The following is a 10,194-nucleotide window of genomic DNA, read 5'->3' as shown; positions in this document are numbered from 1 at the left end:
TGCCTATTTTCTATGATGTGTCTCAATCCACAGTGCTAGAACAGAAGGAAATTTTTGCGGAGGCACTCCTGAATGGCCCCATAGACAAGGTGAACAATTGGAGAACTGCATTGAAGGAGGCTGCAAACTTGGCAGGCTTGCATTTGGAACCACATAGGTAATATTATATTACATATGATAAATAAAAATAAAAGTATTTTAAAAGATAGATCTTTAATTTATATAAAACTGAAGCAAATTAACTTTTGATTAACTTTATGAAATGTTGCCACATTAAAATATAGTTTTATACTTTTATATAAAAATGCAATCATAATAAATGTCTATTAATAACTATCATAATCATCAAATTTCATATTAGCAACTAGCCTTGTATAACTTAAGAATACATAATACACGACTAACATTTGTCAGTGTTTGTTTTTTATTTTATTACCAAATTGTCAAAACAACATCATAAGAAGAGTTTCTTTGTAGACTAGGTGTTGGCGGCACCAAACCTTGGGCTTCTGTAGAGCTTACATTCCTCCTTGGTGGGTGGGATATGTTTCTTTTTGTGTGGTATCTTAAGGAGGAGAATGCTATGTCTGATAATGTATCAATTGGAGAGGTAACTGGAGCTAAGTAGTGTCCTCAGTTGGAGTGGGTCAGTGGGGTGTGTTGGTATAGAGATATTGGCAAAAGGGGAAGGGGGGGAACACAATATGCTTTTAGTGTGCTGGACATCTTTATTGGCAGCAGTACTCTAATATGAAAACTCATCTTTATCAACCCCAACATCGACACATGAATATGAGGTCTTCGTTAGTTTTCGTGGGGAAGATACCCGCACAAGCTTTACCACCTATCTTTTTTCCGCTTTAGACCGTAAAAGGATTCGTGCTTATATAGATGACGTAGACCACCCTAGAGGGGGAGAGATTGGACCCGAGTTATTGAAGGCAATTGAGACATCAAGGATTGCAGTTGTTGTGTTCTCGAAAAAATATGCTACTTTGCATTGGTGCCTTGATGAGCTGGTGAAGATCATGGAATGCAAAAGGCTGTTAAATCAGAGCGTGTTGCCTATTTTCTATGATGTGTCTCAAACCACAATGCTAGAACAGAAGGAAATTTTTGCGGAGGCACTCCTGAATGGCCCCATAGACAAGGTGAACAATTGGAGAACTGCATTGAAGGAGGATGCAAACTTGGCAGGCCTGCATTTGGAACCACATAGGTAATATTATATTACATATGATAAATAAAAATAAAAGTATTTTAAAATATAGATCTTTAATTTATATAAAACCGAAGCAATTTAACTTTTGATTAACCTTATGAAATGTTGCCACATTAAAATATTGTTTTATACTTTTATATACAAATGCAATCATAATGAATGTCTATTAATAACTATCATAATCATCAAATTTCATATCAGCAACTAGCCTTGTATAACTTAAAGTACATAATACATGACTAACATTTGTCAGAGTTTGTTTTTATTTTATTTTATTACCAAATTGTCAAAACGACATCATAAGAAGAGTTTCTTTGTAGACTAGGTGTTGGTGGCACCAAACCTTGGGCTTCTGTAGAGCCTACATTCCTCCTCGGTGGGTGGGATATGTTTCTTTTTGTGTAGTATCCTAAGGAGGAGAATGCTATGTTTGATAACGTATCAGTTGGAGAGGTAACTGGAGCTAAGTTGTGTCCTCAGTTGGACTGGGTCAGTGGGGTGTGTTGGTATACAGATATTTGCAAAAGGGGAAGGGCGGGAACACAATTTGCTTTTAGTGTGCTGGACATCTTTATTGGCAGCAGTACTTTAATTTGAAAACTCATTATAGCTTTTAGTAGTTTAAGTTGAGGTGCAGATTTTTGAATGAATTTGTTAAAATAATGGTCTGATGTCGAATTTTACAGATTCTTTAACTCTTTTAATGTGCTATTCTTTTAGATCAGCGATGTATGTCATGGAAGTCAGTATGAGTGGGGGACAAGTAGGGCTTATCAGGATCTTTCTGTCTATGGATTAGTCTCTAGTAAATAGTAATGTGTTTAAAATTTTAAATGGCATACCATATATTTAAGTTCTTCCAAAATAATTTGAATGTTATTGTCAACTAAGATTTCTCATATATTCAGGCGTTTGTTTGTTAAGTATAAAAGCTGATTCTATTGTAATTAATACAAAAATTAATTTTAAGATATTTCATATTCTTGATAGCCAATAGAAGTATTCAATCACATGATTTTTTGTTTCTAATGCAAATCCCCTGTGGTGACTTCTTTGTTGTCATTGGTGTAATTTTTAAAATACTGAGTCCTTTGGTGCCTTTTATTCATAGATTGATGTATAACAGAGGGTGCAGTTACTATTGATTATGAAATGTGTTCACTTGTATTCTGTTATGTTTTGAGCAATGTTAAGTACCTACTTGGCTCCTTATTGATCCTTTTTCCTTATTAAGTTAATATGTCATAATTCAATAATACTTATTTTTGGTATTTCAATTACTGTACTTTTATTGTTGGATGGTGCTTCTCTTCATTTTATAGCTGACTCCTATCTATCTATGTTTCTTTCTTTCTTTCTTTTGGCCTTTATGTTTCGGTTAGTTCATAATTCCCCCTCGTATTTGTGAAACCAATCAATTTGCCCCTCTATATTTGGGAAATGAGCAAATGCCCCCAATACGTTACTTTTTCAGTTAAATCCAACATAATCTTTTGAAGAAATTATTAGTTGTACACCGGTTGTTTCAAAGATAAAGGGGGAATTGTGATCCACCCCAAACATAGAGGGGTTCCCTTCTTTTTGTTTGTTTGGGACTTTTTACTATAGACAATCTTTTTAAATGTTGTTAGTGGGGTGAAGCTAGGTGGGACTGTTTGGGATCTTGAACATGTGTTTTATGATCTAGTTCACCTTTTTACCTTATTCCAATTGGTCTGGGTGTTTACCCCCATATTTTTGGTAGTTTTTTGGCACTCTGTTTTAGTAGGTTCGTATTTGGGGTTTTACATGATGTATTTCAATTTGCTTTCCTACAATTTGTTAGCTTTAGCTCTTGAGCTTTTTGTATTTTTTCATGTCTAGAGTGTTCATCATTACAAACACGATGTTCATTTTATTCGATAAAAGTTTTATTACCTATCAAAAAATATGAATATATATTTTCGGTAGTTTTTTGTGGGAGTATTTTTCTACCTTTCAATTCATATACCGGTTCCCAAAAATAATCTATCCTTTTTTTTGTTTTTTTCACAATGTAATCCAAAAAACATATATTGTACAAAATAAAAGTATTACGAAAACAATATGTTCTGTATAATTTAAAGTAGAAAATACCCAATTACCATGTATCATTCTCTGTTCTTTCGATTACCAAATTATATATTTTGGGAAAGCTTTCTTTATTGGTAAAAGAAGAGTGTAAAATTGATCCGGACATGAAAGCAAAACGTAATGTGCATATTGTTGCTTCATAACTAGAAGGGCATTGAATTTAGAAGCAGTAGTGAGGATTTTTAATCTCTTGTGGAAAGCTCGAAAGGGCTTCCAAATCCGTGATATAGAGGAGCATAAACTGATGTTTGAGTTTGCGGAAGTGATAGACGCTGATGGAGTGATTATAAACTATTGTTATTATAATTATGAATATATTGTATTTGTGATTTATTAAGATATTTCTATAATATGATAAAATTTTAACTAAACTTCAATTAATTTGAGAAAACCTCAAAACTCTATCATACTGTAGATTTTTATTTTTTTAATGAAAGGGGTGGTTGGTTCACAAAATCTATGTAAAGTGCATGTGGTGTTAGCCTATGGAAATTCATTAGAAGTGATTGGTTGATTTTTTCAGAACTCCTACCAAATGATGTGAGCAATGAAACTAGAGTGAAATTTTGGGAGCATGTGGTGGTGTGGGGATTGTACTCTTAAGGAGGCATTCCCAGAATTTTACTATATTAGTAATGCAAGGGAGTCTTCAATTGCGGAGGTTACGTGTTTTTTTGGTTGGGAGGATCCATTGGGATGCTCAGTTTTGTCATCCAGTGCATGATTGGGAACTAGAATCTTTGGCTTTGTTTATGGACATTGTTTACTCTTCGTCTGTGTGGGGTATTGTTCCTAATAAAGTCTGTTGGAAGCCAGCAAAGAGTAGAGATTTTGAGGTGTGAGGATATTATCATTCTTTATCCCCTTACTGTCGTATGTTTTCCATGGAAAATGATGTGGCAATCGAAGGTTTCTCCAAGGATAGCTTTTTTTTTTTTCATGTTCTGCTTCTTTGGATAAGATTACAACTACAGATAACCTTCAAAAAATGCAAATTATTGTTGTTGGGGTGTTATGTGTGCAAAAGGTGTGGGGAGTTGGCAGATCATTTTCTTCTTCATAGCCTATAGCTTATGAGTTGTGGTCTTTAGTTTTTTGCTTGTTTGGAATTCATTGGATTATGCCACAAAGTGTTATCGAGTTGTTTGATTTTTGCAGTAGGGTAAGTTTATTTCTCATCGCAATATAGCTATATTTGGAGGCTTATGCCACATTACTTGATGTGGTGTATTTGGCAAGAACGGAATGCTAGAATCCTTGAGGGTTGTGAACGATCTATTCTCTAGTTTTAAATCTTTTCTCTTTCATACTCTCCTTGAATGGAATTTAGCTCTTCCATCCTTTTCTTGTTTTTCCCTCCTTGTTTTACTTGATCATTGTAACTTTGGTTCTTGATTTTTTCCCCCAAAGTACATAGTACATGATTAACATTTATCAGCCTTTGCTTTTTTCAATTACCAAATTGTCAAAACGGCTTCACAAAAAGAGTTTCTCTGTAGACTAGGTGTTGGGAGCACCAAACCTTTGTTCTTCTGTAGAACATACATTCCTCCTTGGTGGGTGGGAATTGTTTCTCTTTGTGTGGTATCCAAAGAAGGAGAATGCTATGTCTGATAACGTAGCAGTTGGAGTGTGCTGTGTTGGTACGGAGATATTGGCCGGGGGGTTGGGGGGGTGAGAGGGGGAAAACACAATATACTATGCTTTTTGTGTGCTGAACATCTTTATTGGCAGCAGTGCTCTAACATGAAAAAGTCATTATAGCTTTTAGCAATTTAAGTTGATATGTGCAGATTTTTGAATGAATTTGATAGAATAATGGTCTGGAGTCAAATTTTAGAGTCTTAACTGTTAATGTGCTATTCTTTCAGATCAGCCATGTATGTCATGGAGGTCAGGTATGAGTGTAGGACAAGTAGGGCTTTATCAGGATCTTTGTGTGTATGGATTAATCTGTAGAAAGGTGTTTAAAATTTTAAATGGCATATATTTGAGTTCTTTGAAAAAGAATTTGAATGTTATTGTCAACTAAGATTTCTCATATATTCAGGCGTTTGTTTGTTAATTATAAAAGCTGATTCCATTGTAATTAATACAGAAATTAACTTAAAGATATCTCATATTCTAGATAGCCAAAAGAAGTATTCAATCGCATGATGATTTTTTGTTTTCAATCACTTGGTGACTTAGTTGTTGTCATAGGTGTAATTTTTTAAAATACTGAGTCTTTTGGTGCCTTTTATTCAGAGATTGAAGTATTTCAACAGATGGCGGAGTTACTATTGATTATGAAATGTGTCGTATTAAGGAGTAAAATGTCTTTGCTTTGACTCTTTAAGTTGTTGACATGGATATAACGAATTAATTTCTACTAGTTATTCCACTCTTTTAGCCTACATGTATTTAAAGAGTAAAGGTAATTTTGTTGTTTCAACTGCCTTTCTATTATTTATTATTTTTCTTCTCTTTAGGAGTAGCAGCCCCTGTGTTTGAGTTGCCACCTGTGATTAATAAAATTTCTTAATAAAATAAATTCTATGTTTGACGGAAGCAAAATTGTTTTTGAACAGTATTTGTACAACTCAAAATGCTTGGATTTAGACGTTTGTATAACCTCATTCAATCGCTTGACATCACTTGAGTTAAGGCTTGAGAGACTATGTGTGTGTTTGTATTCAACTTAATTCACGTTGCGTTGCGTTGCGTTTTGTTTTTTGTTTTTTTTTTTTTTTTTTTTTTTTTTCACGCGTTTTCATTTGGAGTATTGCGGTTACTGTTCAATGAACAGTAACCGCAATTGTTGACTTTCTCAGTGAACAGTGCACATATGCACTGTTCACGGACCCACAAATTACACTTTTTATCAACTTTTTCATTAAAAATGGGTCTCACAGTACTATTCACACATTTAAAAATTATTTTGTTACAGTGTTTTCAGTTTCAGTTTTTAGTTTTCAGTTTCAGTTTTCAGTTTTGTTACAGCAATATCTTACATGCTGCAGAAATTTGGTTGAGATCCACCCATCTTTTGGGCAACTCAGCAGGCTTATTGCCTTAGATCTGGAAAAAAGTGATTCTTTTATCAATTTTTCAAGCATAACTACCAAAATGGAATTTATTACTAGCGGCTGTTCAAAAATCAAAAAGATTACTGAAATACAAGCGATCACCCCACCCCCCAAAAAAAAAAAAAAAACACATATTCAGGGAAATTCTGGTCTGGTGTTTTCTGTGGGGACAGCCCTCTGAAAGTGAGCTTTCCAGAATTTATTTAGCGTTAGTGTTGCAAAAGAGGCTTATTTATTTCGTTTAATTCTCTGACTTCAGCATGCTTTTCATAAGAAGGTTCAAAGTGGTTGCCTACCTCCTCATCACCTACATTTGGGAAAGATAATACCTAGAAGAAAGAACATGTTCACCATAACGATAAATGAGTTCCCACTAAAGTGAAGGAGAAGGTCAAGAAATTGAGACAGACTCTCAGCAAGAAGAAAGAAAATCAGGATTTTAGCACCACACTTTGATTGGATGATGATGAAGACACAGAAGATACTGAATTGTTCGGAGCCCCAAAGTAATATCATTACACCCTTATTGTGAGGTAAAATGCAAACAATCCAATATGGTTTCCTAATTCCTAAAGTCCCTTTGATTTTCAGCATTTAAATCAAAGCTTGCTCCTGAGAGGTACGAGCAAACCGCCAGACATAACCCAAGAGCAATATCTGAGGATTTGGAAGCATGTTTTGGCAAGCAGTGTCAATCTTAGTGTTGAATTGAAAAAAAAGACAGAAGCCTGCAAGTCCCAAAAGGACGATAACAGAAACTTTGACTGAATAGTTGGCATTGGCCATTGCTGCATTATCAGAGATTCAGATGTAACCCGGGTGGTTTCCTCAAAAAGTTTGAAGGCTTCGCTGTTTCAGCACCCGTAGTTCCAGAAAACATTTCAGTCGTGGTAGCTTTACAGACCTTGTCAGGCCAGGCAGTTCCACGAACTTATTCGACCGCAACAGTTCCACAAACTTTTTTTTTTTTTTCTTTCTAAACAGTTCCGCAAACTTACTATGTCTCTGTTGCTCCTGAATAACGAAAGCAAGATGATAATGACAAACTAACTTTGTCTATGTTGCTCCTGAATAATGAATGCAAGGAGATAATGACAAACATACTATGTCTCTGTTGCTCCTGAATAATGAAAGCAAGATGATAATGACGAGCAAATATGGGATGTGGGTGTTTTAATGAAGGAGTATTTCCACCAATTTACACCAACTAGTTAGAAATTCATGCGATGCACTGGAAAATTTTGCTTAAAAGTATGGTAGTCTCAAGCTTTGCATAAAAGGTATAATTAAATTATATTGGTCTCTCAAAAAAAAAAAATTATATTGGTCTCAGGTTGAAATAATAAATATTGCAGGAAGACTTTAAAAAAAAAATAAAAAAATTGGTGTGCATCTTGTTGGGTTAAGATAGCTTAACGCGGTTAATTAATTCAATTATTCAAGTTGATTAATTAAGTCAAATTTCATACAAATCGTAAAGGCACCAACAAATCAACAAATCAATCAATATAAATATATATATATATATAAGAGCAGAGACTTCATGTTAGAGAGTATGAGGTTGTGTCATGTAGTGCATCCTTGAAGTTCTCTTTATTTAGGATTTTAAATCAACAAAGTTTGCATTTATATCAAAGTGTTAGTTCATTAAATTAGTTAATAGAGTGAATGCTTATATTAATTATCTATAGTTGTGCATTAATTATTTATATCAAATGAATTTATAAGATTATTTTTATAAACAATATATCAGAGATAATTTTTAGTTGGAATAATAATAATAAATTTAGAATATAACATTCTTACCCATGTTTAGTTGCGCATTGACAACAATTGATACAAAAGCCATAAAAATTAAATATTTTTGAATTCATTAAAATAAATCTTAAGTCCTTTAAATTTTCAAACTTCTTTCCGTTACATGTAATACATATGTGTGTATAATAGAATAAATATATTTATTTTGTTATAGTATAATGAAATTTTAATATTCTTCTCAAAAAAAAAAAATTTATATAATTTTTTTTATAATTTATATGAGAAACAATAATTGAAGGATATATGCATTTTTTTTAGTAGGCAAGAACCATGCCTATCTATATTAACAACCATATTATGCAATTTTTAATTTGTGAACACACACACACACACACACACACACACACATATATATATATAGTGTGATTTCTGTTTTGTCTATAAAATAATTAAAGATTATAATTTTTTAGAAGGAAGTTTATTCAAAAAAAAAAAAAAAATTATACATTGATAGTTGGGGGATATGAATCATGAATGTCTCTATTGGAAATTGATGTGCAAATCAATTAAACTATAAGATTCTTGGTAAACTTATTGAAATATTGTAGAAAACTAATAATAAGTTACACTACAAATCATGCAAGAATTTAGCTTAGTTAATATACTAAATGCAGTGGAAATTAAATTGGCACGGTAATTTGTTGATAAATAAAGAAAACCTCCCACAAGACAAAAACCACATCAGGTGATTTTAAGGTCACCACTCTTAAGAATCCACTAATCAACAATCAAGCGATTGCAAGTATAAGGAATCTTACTACTACCCTAGTCTATCCCAAAATACGAACCTACAGTTGAACTTTTGCTCTAATACCCAATTGGACTTGATTTTGTAGTAGCCTTCTTTCCCTTGATGCACAAATCTCTAATTTGTGACTAACCATTTGCATGGATCACTAACTCTAGCAACTTGAACGATGTTGTTGGCTGTAAAGTTCTTCATTTCATCAACAATAAAGATTAGGAAGAACTCGGTTACAAAACCTTACGGCGTACAAACGTAGTAGCTTCTCACAGAGAAAATAAATCTCTTGGTCCCTGTATCCGTGTGAGACAGCTTTTAAAATAAACCTTATATATATCTAGGGTTGTGAGAAAAGAAACCCTAAACAAATACATAAGCTTGGGCTGAATTTTGGATATGAAAAACTGAAAATCGTAATTCTCGATAGATCAAGTTGCTGTCGAGCCGCCTATTGAGCTTCACATTAAGTCTCGATAGCAAGTATCTATCGAGATTTAATGAACAACTTTTCTTCACTTGTTTATTGGACCAATCTTCATGTCTTTTAATACGAACACTTGATATGCTTGAGCAACATATTTCTTGATATATTAAACTCATCTTAGATCTACTCAATTACAAGTAAAGTGCATTTTGTCAAAAGATTAGCCAATTAAATAAACAATGACCCTAACACATCTAACTAAAAGTTTCGGTAGTTCTTTCTAGTTTCTACTGTTGGATACCAAAATTATTTTTGCATCATAGATTTTATGCCAAATATTTGTGGCTAGAATCCTATAAATTGTTTAGATTTTCAAAAAGGACAAATGCTATTAGAATCTACTAAATGAACAAATGCTATTAGAATCTTTTACTTCAGTATCTCAATTGTTTGTCAATATTTGAACTTATGATCATCTTTATGCTTATAATGAACCTACCACTTTAATGCATTTGTGTAAAAAAAAAAAAAAAACCTACAATTCAAAGGCACATAAACAGTTGGATCCAATTTATGAATTTCTTAATCAATTGTAGGAACATATCAAAAGTCGTTAACAAATTGGTTTTCATACGTAATACCATAGTATCATAGACAACTTAAAATTTAATATGAATATAGTTGAATGCAGTATAACTATTGGTGACTATGCCATATCACATAGCATTTGACTTTTTCTTTATCACGAAAAATTCTTAAATATTCTTGAAGTATAGTAAAATGGTGTTCTATTCTTTCACATTCA

This window comes from Quercus lobata, chromosome 10 (assembly GCF_001633185.2).
Source record: "Quercus lobata isolate SW786 chromosome 10, ValleyOak3.0 Primary Assembly, whole genome shotgun sequence".
NCBI lineage: Eukaryota > Viridiplantae > Streptophyta > Magnoliopsida > Fagales > Fagaceae > Quercus > Quercus lobata.
Note: the sequence above shows the minus strand (reverse complement) of the source record.